This window comes from Mytilus californianus, unplaced genomic scaffold (genome assembly GCF_021869535.1).
Source record: "Mytilus californianus isolate M0D057914Y unplaced genomic scaffold, xbMytCali1.0.p SCAF_3, whole genome shotgun sequence".
Taxonomy (NCBI): Eukaryota; Metazoa; Mollusca; class Bivalvia; order Mytilida; family Mytilidae; genus Mytilus; species Mytilus californianus.
In genome coordinates this window covers 57,409,954-57,432,892 of record NW_026262679.1, presented here as the reverse complement: position 1 = coordinate 57,432,892, position 22,939 = coordinate 57,409,954, and the positions used below count along the sequence as shown (strand labels likewise).

At 28.1% G+C, this 22,939-nt stretch overlaps 1 long non-coding RNA gene across 50 annotated transcripts in view; it reads right to left on the bottom strand.

Moving 5' to 3' along the window:
* The window catches only part of LOC127733050 (uncharacterized), a 46,864-nt gene that overhangs the window by 13,705 nt on the left and 10,220 nt on the right, over positions 1-22,939 (bottom strand). For 15 of the 50 annotated variants that reach the window (XR_007996630.1, XR_007996628.1, XR_007996626.1 and 12 more), the window contains exons 2-9: positions 15,632-15,837; positions 11,981-12,186; positions 9,872-10,077; positions 8,672-8,879; positions 3,755-3,960; positions 2,883-2,965; positions 900-1,068; positions 321-509 (exon numbers count right to left, since the gene is read on the bottom strand). This is a non-coding gene — a long non-coding RNA (uncharacterized LOC127733050). Of the gene's footprint in view, positions 1-320; positions 566-899; positions 1,069-2,882; positions 2,966-3,754; positions 3,961-4,664; positions 4,872-6,420; positions 6,628-8,671; positions 8,880-9,871; positions 10,078-10,781; positions 10,989-11,980; positions 12,187-12,890; positions 13,098-13,805; positions 14,013-14,720; positions 14,928-15,631; positions 15,838-16,541; positions 16,749-17,452; positions 17,609-18,362; positions 18,570-19,273; positions 19,481-22,939 lie in introns of all 50 variants that reach the window. The other 35 variants (XR_007996631.1, XR_007996632.1, XR_007996661.1 and 32 more) reach the window with 34 other exon arrangements.

Genomic DNA, 22,939 nt, shown 5'->3' with positions numbered 1-22,939 from the left:
TAAAATAGACATAAATTATACATTTTACAAATCTTGTTGAAATTGCCAGCCTAAAATTTTCAATGAGTAATCTCCCAATGAATGAAACAGTCTTGCCGTTTGTTGTACTAGTCTCCCCTTGAAGGAAAAATTCTCTCTGAATTTTACTTTTCATGATTTGAAAGCTTTATTCATGTTCCTGGAAACCATATATTGAATTTATAAATTCTTTTTTTTTTGTGTTGTTAAAATGGAAAATAAGAAAATGGTTGTTGCCTTCTGTACTTTTATCACATATTTTTAGAGAATATACAGAAATTGTATTGCCTAATTGTACTTACATTATTTCTTTAATGGCCACTCATCGGACTTGGAAGATTATCAATGTAATAATCTTTCTTAGAGCTGCTGTCCTTGCTAATCTGTATTTTTTTTATGGCAGAGCCTCAGAGTTAGTTGATTTAAGATCTATGTTACCATTTTCCTTGGAACTACTTATTATATCCCTGCTGCTTTATTTTTTTTTCATTCTGCATGTAGATGGAAATCAGATAGTTATTGTATATATGTAATACTCAGAAATAACCTAAAAAGGAATTAAAATAGACATAAATTATACATTTTACAAATCTTGTTGAAATTGCCAGCCTAAAATTTTCAATGAGTAATCTCTCAATGAATAAAACAGTCTTGCCATTTGTTGTACTAGTCTCCCCTTGAAGGAAAAAATTCTCTCTGAATTTTACTTTTCGTGATTTGAAAGCTTTATTCATGTTCCTGGAAACCATATATTGAATTGATAAATTCTTTTTTTTTGTGTGTTGTAAATGTGGAAAATAAGAAAACAGATATTACCTTCTGTACTTTTATCACATATTTTTAGAGAATATACAGAAATTGTATTGCCTAATTGTACTTACATTATTTCTTTAATGGCTACACATCAGACTTGGAAGATTATCAATGTAATAATCTTTCTTAGAGCTGCTGTCCTTGCTTCTTTATTTTTTTCATGGCAGAGCCTCAGAGTTAGTTGAAGATCTATATGTTACCATTTTCCTTGGAACTGCTTTGTTTTGTTTTTTCACTCTGCATGTAGATGGAAATCAGATAGTTATTGTATATATGTACCAATCAGAAACGTGTCTGATTCCCCCAAACGTGTCCATATGACGTCAATGAACTGCAAAATATGACTTGTTGCTAAAGGGTATCAAAACGTGTTCTGTTTATGTAGCTCCAACGTATCCAGTCTATATGGAACCAAAGGGTTCTTTTAAAAAGCCCAGAAACAACTTCTGCAGGAAGCCTGTCGTGCAATTACCCTCATACATTATAAAGATATTTAGGCATCACCAGAGTATATTAGTACAAAATAATTCACTAAGTAAACGATGATTTACACTGTTCAAAACTAGTTAATTGCGTTTTCTGTGTAATTGTTTGCTCTAAATATGCTTGAAATATTTGCCACTGACATTAAGCAATCAACAGTCAATAGTTAAATTAAGCTTGCAATAATGCTTGATATAAACAACCGGCATTGGACAAATTAATGCTAATAAATGACCACTGTATTAACAGTGAAGGACTGGGAAAACATGCAATATAAATTGTATTAGATTTCTTAATTATGAAGTACCTCCAACTGTAATTTAAAACAATGACAATTTTATTGATAAAAAATTAATAAACCACTGTAAGTAAAAATAGCTTATTTTGTCATCCTTTTTCTTACACTGTGTCTGTTTATTTGAAAGCAGAAGTCCCTGTGCACATTGTACCATATCTTGGATATTTGTCTATGCAGATTACTATATCTTTCCTCCAGATGTCCTTAGTTAGCTGCTTCGATTTATTTTTAGAATCCAACCCAAACACCATGTCTTCTATCATGTCCCCCATCATTGTATTGCCATAAACTTCACAGGAGACATATAAGCGCTAAAAGTTTTGAGACGTTCTGGTGCTTTAAACTGGACACGTTTTGGCGAATAACAATTATTAGACACGTTTGGGGGAGTGAAATCGGTCACGTATGCGCGATTTAAGATTCTAAGGACACGTTTTAGGGAATCAGACATGTTTGGGGGGATGGAAACGTTTGGGAGTGTTACATATATATCATGATTTCTTCAACTACTCTTAAATATGTTCACCAAAGTTAAACTGAATCTTGAACAGTTTGTACATTTACAATTTAACTTTTTTAAATATTACTTTTGCACATATGCAGTTTTAGTTGTTAATTCTACAGGTCTTTGAAGCATTTCATATTAGTGTTGATATATCAAAGGACAGATGGGCATCTCACATCATCCTTTGGGCTCTCCTTAATTCTCATCTGAGTTTTTGGACATTTAAGAAATTTTATTGTCTGGATTTATAAACCAAATTATTTTTATTCCCCCAAGTATTCTGTTGTCTGGTCACTATCTTCAGTTCCAACTTTTTTGGCTGCCATATCTAAAGCTATAGGGAGCCATGCTGTGTTCCTTTGAATTGAAAGGTGTGTCACGGTCTTTGAAGTTTGCTCCTTATGAATGGCTAATAAACTTTTAGGCCACAAACGGTCAAAATTTTTACACAGATGAGACGACTCAAAAAAAACCCAAAATAATCAACTTTTTCGACAAATTGCACAGACTGTAAGCTTACATGATTTTACTTCTTTCAGTCTTTCTTACATCACAGAGTACTAGAATATCCTACCACAGAGTAAGTTACCTATCGAAAAGTTCCATACTCTCTAATCAATTCGGTAACATGAAAATAGATTATAACAATACATTTTTATTTAAGAATGTATCATTAGAATATTAATTTGAAAGCTATAAATATTAAACCCAGTTGTGATTAAAAAACCAAGCAATTTTCCCAGGGGAAACTGATTTTATTATTACCTTACAAGGTTTAACCTAACTCATCTTCATCTTCTATGTACAATGGAACCATCTTCAAGCTGTACCACTGAAACTTTTCAGGCCTGCATTTGTAACAAAACCAAAAATTATAAAAGAGTGATGTGTTGGATAACTTCTGGCACAAATAATTAACCGTTAATTCAGAAACACTATTGCGAGGTTTTATTCATCTGAATAATGTGACAGGTTGAGTTTTGCAATAATAAGAAACTCCTATTCCGATATCTGTATAAAAACTTTCCTGAAATTCAATAAAATAATCTTACTTTTAGTCCATAATGTAAAAATCGCAATAATAAATGCACACAATAATTTCTGAATTTACAGTAGTTTACTTTGGTAAGAGAAACACAAAAGTATGAATTTGTGATGTGAACAGATTGTAGGATATCTTTATATATATAACTTATGGTATATCTGTATTTGACTTCAGTATTGAAGACAGTTTTCATAATATAATCATTATATCGAAATTAATGTGCGTGTCAAATTATCAGAAATTGGTGGCTAACCAATTCAATCTGATGTATACATTTATGTAGACATCCAAATTGACAATCGGAAACTTTACTTTCATTCAGGTGAGACTATTAGAGAAAGAGTTTCCAAATTGTCAATGTTAAAAGACTATTTGCTGTTAAAATTAATTCAGAAATTAATGTGATGCATGTTTTAATTCAAATCCTAAATTGGAGTACAAGTATACTTTTTTCATTAGAGTATAAATTTGAAAAAGAAATTTTGGACTAATTTGTAATAAATTTTCAAGCAGTTTCTCCAGGGAAAAGTCTGATTTTATCACCTTACAACTATTAACAGTTTAAGTACAATTGTAACGACAAAATACATACATCATCATCTAGGCGTCTACAATTAAATCGTCTCAAGGTCTAGGACTGTATTTTTTCTTCTTCTCTCTTGGCTCCGGTCTATCTGTAAAACATATTCAAAATTATTGTAATATCTATCAGACAACTATTAATAAATGAAAAAAAAATATACTTACTTTCCTATGCATATGTTACCTGTCCTGACGTAAATATCCTGGGGCTGGTATCTGAAACAAAAACAAAATAAGTTCAAAAATATTGAACCAAATATAAAACTTAAAAAATTTGCTACTTTAATTTTTCTTTCTTTCAAAATACCTATAAAGAAAAACTGGCATTAATGGCAGCCATCATCATTGGTCAGTTGCTCTTTTTGACTGTATATCATTAACTTATTTTCATTTTAAATCTATATTTCAATCAGTAATGAAGACGGTTTATTGATATAATCATTATTTCCGAAATTAATGTGCACGTCAAATTATCAGAAGTTGGTGGCTAACCAAAACAATCTGATGTATACATTTTGAACAGAAATGATTAAAATTCAACTGAATTTCAAACAATCTAAATCAAGTCATATTTTCCAAATTACTTTTTAAAAAATCAACTAAATATGTAGATATCCAAATTGACAATCGGAAACTTTACTTTCGTTCAGGTGAGACTATTAGAGAAAGGGTTTCCAAATTGTCAATGTTAAAAGACTATTTGCTGTTAAAATTAATTCAGAAATTAATGTGATGCATGTTTTAATTCAAATCCTAAATTGGAGTACAAGTATACTTTTTTCATTAGAGTATAAATTTGAAAAAGAAATTTTGGACTAATTTGTAATAAATTTTCAAGCAGTTTCTCCAGGGAAAAGTCTGATTTTATCACCTTACAACTATTAACAGTTTAAGTACAATTGTAACGACAAAATACATACATCATCATCTAGGCGTCTACAATTAAATCGTCTCAATGTCTAGGACTGTATTTTTTTCTTCTTCTCTCTTGGCTCCCGTCTATCTGTAAAACATATTCAAAATTATTGTAATATCTATCAGACAACTATTAATAAATGAAAAAAAAATATACTTACTTTCCGATGCATATGTTACCTGTCCTGACGTAAATATCCTGGGGCTGGTATCTGAAACAAAAACAAAATAAGTTCAAAAATATTGAACCAAATATAAAACTTAAAAAATTTGCTACTTTAATTTTTCTTTCTTTCAAAATACCTATAAAGAAAAACTGGCATTAATGGCAGCCATCATCATTGGTCAGTTGCTCTTTTTGACTGTATATCATTAACTTATTTTCATTTTAAATCTATATTTCAATCAGTAATGAAGACGGTTTATTGATATAATCATTATTTCCGAAATTAATGTGCACGTCAAATTATCAGAAGTTGGTGGCTAACCAAAACAATCTGATGTATACATTTTGAACAGAAATGATTAAATTTCAACTGAATTTCAAACAATCTAAATCAAGTCATATTTTCCAAATTACTTTTTAAAAAATTCGTAAGGGTTCAGCGGAACCCAGTGTCTCGCCTACTTTTGCTGTTAATCGCAGGCTCAACAAAAATGAGGAAAAAAATAAATAAAAATATTCCTCTCTATACTATCTTTTGATTGTAAGTAGCTTCTGTCCAAGTTTGGTAAAAATCCAGGATAGTTTATGAATCTAATAAATGTTTTAAAAACTTAAACTGCAGACTGTATGTAATGTTAACTGGAAGAAAAACAAAGTCCATTTATAAGTAAAATACAGAAAAAATCAAAAAAATTTAAACAAAATTTCCTTCTAGATACTAGCTTTTAATCATAAACAAGCTTCTGTCCAAGTTTGGTACAAATCCAGGATAGTTTAAGAAAGTTGTTAAAATTTTAAAAACTTTAACCACTGATTGAATGTAATGTTAACTGGCAGGAAAACTAAGTCCATTTATAAGTAAAATACGGAAAAAATGGATTTTTTTTTTTACAAAATTTACTTCTGGATACTATCTTATGATCATAAACAAGCTTCTTTCCATGTTTGGTAGAAATCCAGGATAGTTTAAGAAAGTTATTAAAATTTCAAAAACTTTAACCACAGAGTGAATGTAATGTTTCTTGGCAGAAAAACTAAGTCCATTTATAAGTAAAATACAGCAAAAATGGATTTTTTTTTACAAAATTTACTTCTGGATACTATCTTATGATCATAAACAAGCTTCTTTCCAAGTTTGGTAGAAATCCAGGATAGTTTAAGAAAGTTATTAAAATTTCAAAAACTTTAACCACAGAGTGAATTTTTGTGGAAGCCGACGGAATGTAGGATCGCTATGTCTCGCTTTTTCGACAAAAGTCGAAGGCTCGACAAAAATCAACTAAATATGTAGATATCCAAATTGACAATCGGAAACTTTACTTTCGTTCAGGTGAGACTATTAGAGAAAGGGTTTCCAAATTGTCAATGTTAAAAGACTATTTGCTGTTAAAATTAATTCAGAAATTAATGTGATGCATGTTTTAATTCAAATCCTAAATTGGAGTACAAGTATACTTTTTCATTAGTGTATAAATTTGAAAAAGAAATTTTGGACTAATTTGTAATTATCAAGCAGTTTCTCCAGGGAAAAGTTTGATTTTATCACCTTACAACTATTAACAGTTTAAGAACAATTGTAACGACAAAATACATACATCATCATCTAGGCGTCTACAATTAAATCGTCTCAATGTCTAGGACTGTATTTTTTTCTTCTTCTCTCTTGGCTCCCGTCTATCTGTAAAACATATTCAAAATTATTGTAATATCTATCAGACAACTATTAATAAATGAAAAAAAAATATACTTACTTTCCGATGCATATGTTACCTGTCCTGACGTAAATATCCTGGGGCTGGTATCTGAAACAAAAACAAAATAAGTTCAAAAATATTGAACCAAATATAAAACTTAAAAAATTTGCTACTTTAATTTTTTTTTCTTTCAAAATACCTATAAAGAAAAACTGGCATTTATGGCAGCCATCATCATTGGTCAGTTGCTCTTTTTGACTGTATATCATTAACTTATTTTCATTTTAAATCTATATTTCAATCAGTAATGAAGACGGTTTATTGATATAATCATTATTTCCGAAATTTTACATTTTGAACAGAAATGATTAAAATTCAACTGAATTTCAAACAATCTAAATCAAGTCATATTTTCCAAATTACTTTTTAAAAAATCAACTAAATATGTAGATATCCAAATTGACAATTTTTTTTTCTTTCAAAATACCTATAAAGAAAAACTGGCATTAATGGCAGCCATCATCATTGGTCAATTGCTCTTTTTGACTGTATATCATTAACTTATTTTCATTTTAAATCTATATTTCAATCAGTAATAAAGACGGTTTATTGATATAATCATTATTTCCGAAATTAATGTGCACGTCAAATTATCAGAAGTTGGTGGCTAACCAAAACAATCTGATGTATACATTTTGAACAGAAATGATTAAAATTCAACTGAATTTCAAACAATCTAAATCAAGTCATATTTTCCAAATTACTTTTTAAAAAATTTGTAAGGGTTCCGCGGAACCCAGTGTCTCGCCTACTTTTGCTGTTAATCGCAGGCTCAACAAAAATGAGGAAAAAAATAAATAAAAATATTCCTCTCTATACTATCTTTTGATTGTAAGTAGCTTCTGTCCAAGTTTGGTAAAAATCCAGGATAGTTTATGAATCTAATAAATGTTTTAAAAACTTAAACTGCAGACTGTATGTAATGTTAACTGGAAGAAAAACAAAGTCCATTTATAAGTAAAATACGGAAAAAATCAAAAAAAATTTTAACAAAATTTCCTTCTAGATACTAGCTTTTAATCATAAACAAGCTTCTGTCCAAGTTTGGTACAAATCCAGGATAGTTTAAGAAAGTTGTTAAAATTTTTAAAACATTAACCACTGAGTGAATGTAATGTTAACTGGCAGAAAAACTAAGTCCATTTATAAGTAAAATACGGAAAAAATGGATTTTTTTTTTTACAAAATTTACTTCTGGATACTATCTTATGATCATAAACAAGCTTCTTTCCATGTTTGGTAGAAATCCAGGATAGTTTAAGAAAGTTATTAAAATTTCAAAAACTTTAACCACAGAGTGAATGTAATGTTTCTTGGCAGAAAAACTAAGTCCATTTATAAGTAAAATACGGAAAAAATGGATTTTATTTTACAAAACTTACTTCTGGATACTATCTTATGATCATAAACAAGCTTCTTTCCAAGTTTGGTAGAAATCCAGGATAGTTTAAGAAAGTTATTAAAATTTTAAAAACTTTAACCACAGAGTGAATGTAATGTTTCTTGGCAGAAAAACTAAGTCCATTTATAAGTAAAATACGGAAAAAATGGATTTTTTTTTTTACAAAATTTACTTTTGAATATTATCTTATGATCATAAACAAGCTTCTGTCAAAGTTTGGTAGAAATCCAGAATAGTTTAAGAAAGTTATTAAAATTTCAACTTTAACAACAGAGTGAATATTTGTGGACGCCTCCGACGATGACGACGGAATGTAGGATCGCTATGTCTCGCTTTTTCGACAAAAGTCGAAGGCTTGACAAAAATCAACTAAATATGTAGATATCCAAATTGACAATCGGAAACTTTACTTTCGTTCAGGTGAGAATATTAGAGAAAGGGTTTCCAAATTGTCAATGTTAAAAGACTATTTGCTGTTAAAATTAATTCAGAAATTAATGTGATGCATGTTTTAATTCAAATCCTAAATTGGAGTACAAGTATACTTTTTTCATTAGCGTATAAATTTGAAAAAGAAATTTTGGACTAATTTGTAATAAATTTTCAAGCAGTTTCTCCAGGGAAAAGTCTGATTTTATCACCTTACAACTATTAACAGTTTAAGAACAATTGTAACGACAAAATACGTACATCATCATCTAGGCGTCTACAATTAAATCGTCTCAATGTCTAGGACTGTATTTTTTTCTTCTTCTCTCTTGGCTCCCGTCTATCTGTAAAACATATTCAAAATTATTGTAATATCTATCAGACAACTATTAATAAATGAAAAAAAAAATATACTTACTTTCCGATGCATATGTTACCTGTCCTGACGTAAATATCCTGGGGCTGGTATCTGAAACAAAAACAAAATAAGATCAAAAATATTGAACCAAATATAAAACTTAAAAAATTTGCTACTTTAATTTTTTTTTCTTTCAAAATACCTACAAAGAAAAACTGGCATTAATGGCAGCCATCATCATTGGTCAGTTGCTCTTTTTGACTGTATTTCATTAACTTATTTTCATTTTAAATCTATATTTCAATCAGAAATGAAGATGGTTTATTGATATAATTATTATTTCCGAAATTTTACATTTTAAACAGAAATGATTAAAATTCAACTGAATTTCAAACAATCTAAATCAAGTCATATTTTCCAAATTACTTTTTAAAAAATCAACTAAATATGTAGATGTCCAAATTGACAATTTTTTTTTCTTTCAAAATACCTATAAAGAAAAACTGGCATTAATGGCAGCCATCATCATTGGTCAATTGCTCTTTTTGACTGTATATCATTAACTTATTGTCATTTTAAATCTATATTTCAATCAGTAATGAAGACGGTTTATTGATATAATCATTATTTCCGAAATTAATGTGCACGTCAAATTATCAGAAGTTGGTGGCTAACCAAAACAATCTGATGTATACATTTTGAACAGAAATGATTAAAATTCAACTGAATTTCAAACAATCTAAATCAAGTCATATTTTCCAAATTACTTTTTAAAAAATCAACTAAATATGTAGATATCCAAATTGACAATCGGAAACTTTACTTTCGTTCAGGTGAGACTATTAGAGAAAGGGTTTCCAAATTGTCAATGTTAAAAGACTATTTGCTGTTAAAATTAATTCAGAAATTAATGTGATGCATGTTTTAATTCAAATCCTAAATTGGAGTACAAGTATACTTTTTTCATCAGAGTATAAATTTGAAAAAGAAATTTTGGACTAATTTGTAATAAATTTTCAAGCAGTTTCTCCAGGGAAAAGTCTGATTTTATCACCTTACAACTATTAACAGTTTAAGTACAATTGTAACGACAAAATACATACATCATCATCTAGGCGTCTATATTAAATCGTCTCAAGGTCTAGGACTGTATTTTTTTCTTCTTCTCTCTTGGCTCCCGTCTATCTGTAAAACATATTCAAAATTATTGTAATATCTATCAGACAACTATTAATAAATGAAAAAAAAATATACTTACTTTCCGATGCATATGTTACCTGTCCTGACGTAAATATCCTGGGGCTGGTATCTGAAACAAAAACAAAATAAGTTCAAAAATATTGAACCAAATATAAAACTTAAAAAATTTGCTACTTTAATTTTTCCTTCTTTCAAAATACCTATAAAGAAAAACTGGCATTAATGGCAGCCATCATCATTGGTCAATTGCTCTTTTTGACTGTATATCATTAACTTATTTTCATTTTAAATCTATATTTCAATCAGTAATGAAGACGGTTTATTGATATAATCATTATTTCCGAAATTAATGTGCACGACAAATTATCAGAAGTTGGTGGCTAACCAAAACAATCTGATGTATTCATTTTGAACAGAAATGATTAAAATTCAACTGAATTTCAAACAATCTAAATCAAGTCATATTTTCCAAATTACTTTTTAAAAAATCAACTAAATATGTAGATATCCAAATTGACAATCGGAAACTTTACTTTCGTTCAGGTGAGACTATTAGAGAAAGGGTTTCCAAATTGTCAATGTTAAAAGACTATTTGCTGTTAAAATTAATTCAGAAATTAATGTGATGCATGTTTTAATTCAAATCCTAAATTGGAGTACAAGTATACTTTTTTCATTAGAGTATAAATTTGAAAAAGAAATTTTGGACTAATTTGTAATAAATTTTCAAGCAGTTTCTCCAGGGAAAAGTCTGATTTTATCACCTTACAACTATTAACAGTTTAAGTACAATTGTAACGACAAAATACATACATCATCATCTAGGCGTCTACAATTAAATCGTCTCAATGTCTAGGACTGTATTTTTTTCTTCTTCTCTCTTGGCTCCCGTCTATCTGTAAAACATATTCAAAATTATTGTAATATCTATCAGACAACTATTAATAAATGAAAAAAAAATATACTTACTTTCCGATGCATATGTTACCTGTCCTGACGTAAATATCCTGGGGCTGGTATCTGAAACAAAAACAAAATAAGTTCAAAAATATTGAACCAAATATAAAACTTAAAAAATTTGCTACTTTAATTTTTCTTTCTTTCAAAATACCTATAAAGAAAAACTGGCATTAATGGCAGCCATCATCATTGGTCAGTTGCTCTTTTTGACTGTATTTCATTAACTTATTTTCATTTTAAATCTATATTTCAATCAGAAATGAAGATGGTTTATTGATATAATTATTATTTCCGAAATTTTACATTTTAAACAGAAATGATTAAAATTCAACTGAATTTCAAACAATCTAAATCAAGTCATATTTTCCAAATTACTTTTTAAAAAATCAACTAAATATGTAGATGTCCAAATTGACAATTTTTTTTTCTTTCAAAATACCTATAAAGAAAAACTGGCATTAATGGCAGCCATCATCATTGGTCAATTGCTCTTTTTGACTGTATATCATTAACTTATTTTCATTTTAAATCTATATTTCAATCAGTAATGAAGACGGTTTATTGATATAATCATTATTTCCGAAATTAATGTGCACGTCAAATTATCAGAAGTTGGTGGCTAACCAAAACAATCTGATGTATACATTTTGAACAGAAATGATTAAAATTCAACTGAATTTCAAACAATCTAAATCAAGTCATATTTTCCAAATTACTTTTTAAAAAATCAACTAAATATGTAGATATCCAAATTGACAATCGGAAACTTTACTTTCGTTCAGGTGAGACTATTAGAGAAAGGGTTTCCAAATTGTCAATGTTAAAAGACTATTTGCTGTTAAAATTAATTCAGAAATTAATGTGATGCATGTTTTAATTCAAATCCTAAATTGGAGTACAAGTATACTTTTTTCATCAGAGTATAAATTTGAAAAAGAAATTTTGGACTAATTTGTAATAAATTTTCAAGCAGTTTCTCCAGGGAAAAGTCTGATTTTATCACCTTACAACTATTAACAGTTTAAGTACAATTGTAACGACAAAATACATACATCATCATCTAGGCGTCTATATTAAATCGTCTCAAGGTCTAGGACTGTATTTTTTTCTTCTTCTCTCTTGGCTCCCGTCTATCTGTAAAACATATTCAAAATTATTGTAATATCTATCAGACAACTATTAATAAATGAAAAAAAAATATACTTACTTTCCGATGCATATGTTACCTGTCCTGACGTAAATATCCTGGGGCTGGTATCTGAAACAAAAACAAAATAAGTTCAAAAATATTGAACCAAATATAAAACTTAAAAAATTTGCTACTTTAATTTTTCCTTCTTTCAAAATACCTATAAAGAAAAACTGGCATTAATGGCAGCCATCATCATTGGTCAATTGCTCTTTTTGACTGTATATCATTAACTTATTTTCATTTTAAATCTATATTTCAATCAGTAATGAAGACGGTTTATTGATATAATCATTATTTCCGAAATTAATGTGCACGACAAATTATCAGAAGTTGGTGGCTAACCAAAACAATCTGATGTATTCATTTTGAACAGAAATGATTAAAATTCAACTGAATTTCAAACAATCTAAATCAAGTCACATTTTCCAAATTACTTTTTAAAAAATCAACTAAATATGTAGATATCCAAATTGACAATCGGAAACTTTACTTTCGTTCAGGTGAGACTATTAGAGAAAGGGTTTCCAAATTGTCAATGTTAAAAGACTATTTGCTGTTAAAATTAATTCAGAAATTAATGTGATGCATGTTTTAATTCAAATCCTAAATTGGAGTACAAGTATACTTTTTTCATTAGAGTATAAATTTGAAAAAGAAATTTTGGACTAATTTGTAATAAATTTTCAAACAGTTTCTCCAGGGAAAAGTCTGATTTTATCACCTTACAACTATTAACAGTTTAAGTACAATTGTAACGACAAAATACATACATCATCATCTAGGCGTCTACAATTAAATCGTCTCAATGTCTAGGACTGTATTTTTTTCTTCTTCTCTCTTGGCTCCCGTCTATCTGTAAAACATATTCAAAATTATTGTAATATCTATCAGACAACTATTAATAAATGAAAAAAAAATATACTTACTTTCCGATGCATATGTTACCTGTCCTGACGTAAATATCCTGGGGCTGGTATCTGAAACAAAAACAAAATAAGTTCAAAAATATTGAACCAAATATAAAACTTAAAAAATTTGCTACTTTAATTTTTCTTTCTTTCAAAATACCTATAAAGAAAAACTGGCATTAATGGCAGCCACCATCATTGGTCAATTGCTCTTTTTGACTGTATGTATATCATTAACTTATTTTCATTTTAAATCTATATTTCAATCAGTAATGAAGACGGTTTATTGATATAATCATTATTTCCGAAATTAATGTGCACGACAAATTATCAGAAGTTGGTGGCTAACCAAAACAATCTGATGTATACATTTTGAACAGAAATGATTAAAATTCAACTGAATTTCAAACAATCTAAATCAAGTCACATTTTCCAAATTACTTTTTAAAAAATCAACTAAATATGTAGATATCCAAATTGACAATCGGAAACTTTACTTTCGTTCAGGTGAGACTATTAGAGAAAGGGTTTCCAAATTGTCAATGTTAAAAGACTATTTGCTGTTAAAATTAATTCAGAAATTAATGTGATGCATGTTTTAATTCAAATCCTAAATTGGAGTACAAGTATACTTTTTTCATTAGAGTATAAATTTGAAAAAGAAATTTTGGACTAATTTGTAATAAATTTTCAAGCAGTTTCTCCAGGGAAAAGTCTGATTTTATCACCTTACAACTATTAACAGTTTAAGTACAATTGTAACGACAAAATACATACATCATCATCTAGGCGTCTACAATTAAATCGTCTCAATGTCTAGGACTGTATTTTTTTCTTCTTCTCTCTTGGCTCCCGTCTATCTGTAAAACATATTCAAAATTATTGTAATATCTATCAGACAACTATTAATAAATGAAAAAAAAATATACTTACTTTCCGATGCATATGTTACCTGTCCTGACGTAAATATCCTGGGGCTGGTATCTGAAACAAAAACAAAATAAGTTCAAAAATATTGAACCAAATATAAAACTTAAAAAATTTGCTACTTTAATTTTTCTTTCTTTCAAAATACCTATAAAGAAAAACTGGCATTAATGGCAGCCATCATCATTGGTCAATTGCTCTTTTTGACTGTATGTATATCATTAACTTATTTTCATTTTAAATCTATATTTCAATCAGTAATGAAGACGGTTTATTGATATAATCATTATTTCCGAAATTAATGTGCACGACAAATTATCAGAAGTTGGTGGCTAACCAAAACAATCTGATGTATACATTTTGAACAGAAATGATTAAAATTCAACTGAATTTCAAACAATCTAAATCAAGTCACATTTTCCAAATTACTTTTTAAAAAATCAACTAAATATGTAGATATCCAAATTGACAATCGGAAACTTTACTTTCGTTCAGGTGAGACTATTAGAGAAAGGGTTTCCAAATTGTCAATGTTAAAAGACTATTTGCTGTTAAAATTAATTCAGAAATTAATGTGATGCATGTTTTAATTCAAATCCTAAATTGGAGTACAAGTATACTTTTTTCATTAGAGTATAAATTTGAAAAAGAAATTTTGGACTAATTTGTAATAAATTTTCAAGCAGTTTCTCCAGGGAAAAGTCTGATTTTATCACCTTACAACTATTAACAGTTTAAGTACAATTGTAACGACAAAATACATACATCATCATCTAGGCGTCTACAATTAAATCGTCTCAATGTCTAGGACTGTATTTTTTTCTTCTTCTCTCTTGGCTCCCGTCTATCTGTAAAACATATTCAAAATTATTGTAATATCTATCAGACAACTATTAATAAATGAAAAAAAAATATACTTACTTTCCGATGCATATGTTACCTGTCCTGACGTAAATATCCTGGGGCTGGTATCTGAAACAAAAACAAAATAAGTTCAAAAATATTGAACCAAATATAAAACTTAAAAAATTTGCTACTTTAATTTTTCTTTCTTTCAAAATACCTATAAAGAAAAACTGGCATTAATGGCAGCCATCATCATTGGTCAATTGCTCTTTTTGACTGTATATCATTAACTTATTTTCATTTTAAATCTATATTTCAATCATTAATGAAGACGGTTTATTGATATAATCATTATTTCCGAAATTAATGTGCACGTCAAATTATCAGAAGTTGGTGGCTAACCAAAACAATCTGATGTATACATTTTGAACAGAAATGATTAAAATTCAACTGAATTTCAAACAATCTAAATCAAGTCATATTTTCCAAATTACTTTTTAAAAAATCAACTAAATATGTAGATATCCAAATTGACAATCGGAAACTTTACTTTCGTTCAGGTGAGACTATTAGAGAAAGGGTTTCCAAATTGTCAATGTTAAAAGACTATTTGCTGTTAAAATTAATTCAGAAATTAATGTGATGCATGTTTTAATTCAAATCCTAAATTGGAGTACAAGTATACTTTTTTCATTAGAGTATAAATTTGAAAAAGAAATTTTGGACTAATTTGTAATAAATTTTCAAGCAGTTTCTCCAGGGAAAAGTCTGATTTTATTACCTTACAACTATTAACAGTTTAAGTACAATTGTAACGACAAAATACATACATCATCATCTAGGCGTCTATATTAAATCGTCTCAAGGTCTAGGACTGTATTTTTTTCTTCTTCTCTCTTGGCTCCCGTCTATCTGTAAAACATATTCAAAATTATTGTAATATCTATCAGACAACTATTAATAAATGAAAAAAAAATATACTTACTTTCCGATGCATATGTTACCTGTCCTGACGTAAATATCCTGGGGCTGGTATCTGAAACAAAAACAAAATAAGTTCAAAAATATTGAACCAAATATAAAACTTAAAAAATTTGCTACTTTAATTTTTCCTTCTTTCAAAATACCTATAAAGAAAAACTGGCATTAATGGCAGCCATCATCATTGGTCAATTGCTCTTTTTGACTGTATATCATTAACTTATTTTCATTTTAAATCTATATTTCAATCAGTAATGAAGACGGTTTATTGATATAATCATTATTTCCGAAATTAATGTGCACGACAAATTATCAGAAGTTGGTGGCTAACCAAAACAATCTGATGTATTCATTTTGAACAGAAATGATTAAAATTCAACTGAATTTCAAACAATCTAAATCAAGTCACATTTTCCAAATTACTTTTTAAAAAATCAACTAAATATGTAGATATCCAAATTGACAATCGGAAACTTTACTTTCGTTCAGGTGAGACTATTAGAGAAAGGGTTTCCAAATTGTCAATGTTAAAAGACTATTTGCTGTTAAAATTAATTCAGAAATTAATGTGATGCATGTTTTAATTCAAATCCTAAATTGGAGTACAAGTATACTTTTTTCATTAGAGTATAAATTTGAAAAAGAAATTTTGGACTAATTTGTAATAAATTTTCAAGCAGTTTCTCCAGGGAAAAGTCTGATTTTATCACCTTACAACTATTAACAGTTTAAGTACAATTGTAACGACAAAATACATACATCATCATCTAGGCGTCTACAATTAAATCGTCTCAATGTCTAGGACTGTATTTTTTTCTTCTTCTCTCTTGGCTCCCGTCTATCTGTAAAACATATTCAAAATTATTGTAATATCTATCAGACAACTATTAATAAATGAAAAAAAAATATACTTACTTTCCGATGCATATGTTACCTGTCCTGACGTAAATATCCTGGGGCTGGTATCTGAAACAAAAACAAAATAAGTTCAAAAATATTGAACCAAATATAAAACTTAAAAAATTTGCTACTTTAATTTTTCTTTCTTTCAAAATACCTATAAAGAAAAACTGGCATTAATGGCAGCCATCATCATTGGTCAATTGCTCTTTTTGACTGTATATCATTAACTTATTTTCATTTTAAATCTATATTTCAATCATTAATGAAGACGGTTTATTGATATAATCATTATTTCCGAAATTAATGTGCACGTCAAATTATCAGAAGTTGGTGGCTAACCAAAACAATCTGATGTATACATTTTGAACAGAAATGATTAAAATTCAACTGAATTTCAAACAATCTAAATCAAGTCATATTTTCCAAATTACTTTTTAAAAAATCAACTAAATATGTAGATATCCAAATTGACAATCGGAAACTTTACTTTCGTTCAGGTGAGACTATTAGAGAAAGGGTTTCCAAATTGTCAATGTTAAAAGACTATTTGCTGTTAAAATTAATTCAGAAATTAATGTGATGCATGTTTTAATTCAAATCCTAAATTGGAGTACAAGTATACTTTTTTCATTAGAGTATAAATTTGAAAAAGAAATTTTGGACTAATTTGTAATAAATTTTCAAGCAGTTTCTCCAGGGAAAAGTCTGATTTTATTACCTTACAACTATTAACAGTTTAAGTACAATTGTAACGACAAAATACATACATCATCATCTAGGCGTCTACAATTAAATCGTCTCAATGTCTAGGACTGTATTTTTTTCTTCTTCTCTCTTGGCTCCCGTCTATCTGTAAAACATATTCAAAATTATTGTAATATCTATCAGACAACTATTAATAAATGAAAAAAAAATATACTTACCTCCGATGCATATGTTACCTGTCCTGACGTAAATATCCTGGGGCTGGTATCTGAAACAAAAACAAAATAAGTTCAAAAATATTGAACCAAATATAAAACTTAAAAAATTTGCTACTTTAATTTTTCTTTCTTTCAAAATACCTATAAAGAAAAACTGGCATTAATGGCAGCCATCATCATTTGTCAATTGCTCTTTTTGACTGTATATCATTAACTTATTTTCATTTTAAATCTATATTTCAATCAGTAATGAAGACGGTTTATTGATATAATCATTATTTCCGAAATTAATGTGCACGTCAAATTATCAGAAGTTGGTGGCTAACCAAAACAATCTGATGTATACATTTTGAACAGAAATGATTAAAATTCAACTGAATTTCAAACAATCTAAATCAAGTCACATTTTCCAAATTACTTTTTAAAAAATCAACTAAATATGTAGATATCCAAATTGACAATCGGAAACTTTACTTTCGTTCAGGTGAGACTATTAGAGAAAGGGTTTCCAAATTGTCAATGTTAAAAGACTATTTGCTGTTAAAATTAATTCAGAAATTAATGTGATGCATGTTTTAATTCAAATCCTAAATTGGAGTACAAGTATACTTTTTTCATTAGAGTATAAATTTGAAAAAGAAATTTTGGACTAATTTGTAATAAATTTTCAAGCAGTTTCTCCAGGGAAAAGTCTGATTTTATTACCTTACAACTATTAACAGTTTAAGTACAATTGTAACGACAAAATACATACATCATCATCTAGGCGTCTACAATTAAATCGTCTCAATGTCTAGGACTGTATTTTTTTCTTCTTCTCTCTTGGCTCCCGTCTATCTGTAAAACATATTCAAAATTATTGTAATATCTATCAGACAACTATTAATAAATGAAAAAAAAATATACTTACTTTCCGATGCATATGTTACCTGTCCTGACGTAAATATCCTGGGGCTGGTATCTGAAACAAAAACAAAATAAGTTCAAAAATATTGAACCAAATATAAAACTTAAAAAATTTGCTACTTTAATTTTTCTTTCTTTCAAAATACCTATAAAGAAAAACTGGCATTAATGGCAGCCATCATCATTTGTCAATTGCTCTTTTTGACTGTATATCATTAACTTATTTTCATTTTAAATCTATATTTCAATCAGTAATGAAGACGGTTTATTGATATAATCATTATTTCCGAAATTAATGTGCACGTCAAATTATCAGAAGTTGGTGGCTAACCAAAACAATCTGATGTATACATTTTGAACAGAAATGATTAAAATTCAACTGAATTTCAAACAATCTAAATCAAGTCATATTTTCCAAATTACTTTTTAAAAAATCAACTAAATATGTAGATATCCAAATTGACAATCGGAAACTTTACTTTCGTTCAGGTGAGACTATTAGAGAAAGGGTTTCCAAATTGTCAATGTTAAAAGACTATTTGCTGTTAAAATTAATTCAGAAATTAATGTGATGCATGTTTTAATTCAAATCCTAAATTGGAGTACAAGTATACTTTTTTCATTAGAGTATAAATTTGAAAAAGAAATTTTGGACTAATTTGTAATAAATTTTCAAGCAGTTTCTCCAGGGAAAAGTCTGATTTTATTACCTTACAACTATTAACAGTTTAAGTACAATTGTAACGACAAAATACATACATCATCATCTAGGCGTCTACAATTAAATCGTCTCAATGTCTAGGACTGTATTTTTTTCTTCTTCTCTCTTGGCTCCCGTCTATCTGTAAAACATATTCAAAATTATTGTAATATCTATCAGACAACTATTAATAAATGAAAAAAAAATATACTTACTTTCCGATGCATATGTTACCTGTCCTGACGTAAATATCCTGGGGCTGGTATCTGAAACAAAAACAAAATAAGTTCAAAAATATTGAACCAAATATAAAACTTAAAAAATTTGCTACTTTAATTTTTCTTTCTTTCAAAATACCTATAAAGAAAAACTGGCATTAATGGCAGCCATCATCATTGGTCAATTGCTCTTTTTGACTGTATATCATTAACTTATTTTCATTTTAAATCTATATTTCAATCATTAATGAAGACGGTTTATTGATATAATCATTATTTCCGAAATTAATGTGCACGTCAAATTATCAGAAGTTGGTGGCTAACCAAAACAATCTGATGTATACATTTTGAACAGAAATGATTAAAATTCAACTGAATTTCAAACAATCTAAATCAAGTCATATTTTCCAAATTACTTTTTAAAAAATCAACTAAATATGTAGATATCCAAATTGACAATCGGAAACTTTACTTTCGTTCAGGTGAGACTATTAGAGAAAGGGTTTCCAAATTGTCAATGTTAAAAGACTATTTGCTGTTAAAATTAATTCAGAAATTAATGTGATGCATGTTTTAATTCAAATCCTAAATTGGAGTACAAGTATACTTTTTTCATTAGAGTATAAATTTGAAAAAGAAATTTTGGACTAATTTGTAATAAATTTTCAAGCAGTTTCTCCAGGGAAAAGTCTGATTTTATTACCTTACAACTATTAACAGTTTAAGTACAATTGTAACGACAAAATACATACATCATCATCTAGGCGTCTACAATTAAATCGTCTCAATGTCTAGGACTGTATTTTTTTCTTCTTCTCTCTTGGCTCCCGTCTATCTGTAAAACATATTCAAAATTATTGTAATATCTATCAGACAACTATTAATAAATGAAAAAAAAATATACTTACTTTCCGATGCATATGTTACCTGTCCTGACGTAAATATCCTGGGGCTGGTATCTGAAACAAAAACAAAATAAGTTCAAAAATATTGAACCAAATATAAAACTTAAAAAATTTGCTACTTTAATTTTTCTTTCTTTCAAAATACCTATAAAGAAAAACTGGCATTAATGGCAGCCATCATCATTTGTCAATTGCTCTTTTTGACTGTATATCATTAACTTATTTTCATTTTAAATCTATATTTCAATCAGTAATGAAGACGGTTTATTGATATAATCATTATTTCCGAAATTAATGTGCACGTCAAATTATCAGAAGTTGGTGGCTAACCAAAACAATCTGATGTATACATTTTGAACAGAAATGATTAAAATTCAACTGAATTTCAAACAATCTAAATCAAGTCATATTTTCCAAATTACTTTTTAAAAAATCAACTAAATATGTAGATATCCAAATTGACAATCGGAAACTTTACTTTCGTTCAGGTGAGACTATTAGAGAAAGGGTTTCCAAATTGTCAATGTTAAAAGACTATTTGCTGTTAAAATTAATTCAGAAATTAATGTGATGCATGTTTTAATTCAAATCCTAAATTGGAGTACAAGTATACTTTTTTCATTAGAGTATAAATTTGAAAAAGAAATTTTGGACTAATTTGTAATAAATTTTCAAGCAGTTTCTCCAGGGAAAAGTCTGATTTTATTACCTTACAACTATTAACAGTTTAAGTACAATTGTAACGACAAAATACATACATCATCATCTAGGCGTCTACAATTAAATCGTCTCAATGTCTAGGACTGTATTTTTTTCTTCTTCTCTCTTGGCTCCCGTCTATCTGTAAAACATATTCAAAATTATTGTAATATCTATCAGACAACTATTAATAAATGAAAAAAAAATATACTTACTTTCCGATGCATATGTTACCTGTCCTGACGTAAATATCCTGGGGCTGGTATCTGAAACAAAAACAAAATAAGTTCAAAAATATTGAACCAAATATAAAACTTAAAAAATTTGCTACTTTAATTTTTCTTTCTTTCAAAATACCTATAAAGAAAAACTGGCATTAATGGCAGCCATCATCATTGGTCAATTGCTCTTTTTGACTGTATATCATTAACTTATTTTCATTTTAAATCTATATTTCAATCATTAATGAAGACGGTTTATTGATATAATCATTATTTCCGAAATTAATGTGCACGTCAAATTATCAGAAGTTGGTGGCTAACCAAAACAATCTGATGTATACATTTTGAACAGAAATGATTAAAATTCAACTGAATTTCAAACAATCTAAATCAAGTCATATTTTCCAAATTACTTTTTAAAAAATCAACTAAATATGTAGATATCCAAATTGACAATCGGAAACTTTACTTTCGTTCAGGTGAGACTATTAGAGAAAGGGTTTCCAAATTGTCAATGTTAAAAGACTATTTGCTGTTAAAATTAATTCAGAAATTAATGTGATGCATGTTTTAATTCAAATCCTAAATTGGAGTACAAGTATACTTTTTTCATTAGAGTATAAATTTGAAAAAGAAATTTTGGACTAATTTGTAATAAATTTTCAAGCAGTTTCTCCAGGGAAAAGTCTGATTTTATTACCTTACAACTATTAACAGTTTAAGTACAATTGTAACGACAAAATACATACATCATCATCTAGGCGTCTACAATTAAATCGTCTCAATGTCTAGGACTGTATTTTTTTCTTCTTCTCTCTTGGCTCCCGTCTATCTGTAAAACATATTCAAAATTATTGTAATATCTATCAGACAACTATTAATAAATGAAAAAAAAATATACTTACTTTCCGATGCATATGTTACCTGTCCTGACGTAAATATCCTGGGGCTGGTATCTGAAACAAAAACAAAATAAGTTCAAAAATATTGAACCAAATATAAAACTTAAAAAATTTGCTACTTTAATTTTTCTTTCTTTCAAAATACCTATAAAGAAAAACTGGCATTAATGGCAGCCATCATCATTTGTCAATTGCTCTTTTTGACTGTATATCATTAACTTATTTTCAATTTAAATCTATATTTCAATCAGTAATGAAGACGGTTTATTGATATAATCATTATTTCCGAAATTAATGTGCACGTCAAATTATCAGAAGTTGGTGGCTAACCAAAACAATCTGATGTATACATTTTGAACAGAAATGATTAAAATTCAACTGAATTTCAAACAATCTAAATCAAGTCATATTTTCCAAATTACTTTTTAAAAAATCAACTAAATATGTAGATATCCAAATTGACAATCGGAAACTTTACTTTCGTTCAGGTGAGACTATTAGAGAAAGGGTTTCCAAATTGTCAATGTTAAAAGACTATTTGCTGTTAAAATTAATTCAGAAATTAATGTGATGCATGTTTTAATTCAAATCCTAAATTGGAGTACAAGTATACTTTTTTCATTAGAGTATAAATTTGAAAAAGAAATTTTGGACTAATTTGTAATAAATTTTCAAGCAGTTTCTCCAGGGAAAAGTCTGATTTTATTACCTTACAACTATTAACAGTTTAAGTACAATTGTAACGACAAAATACATACATCATCATCTAGGCGTCTACAA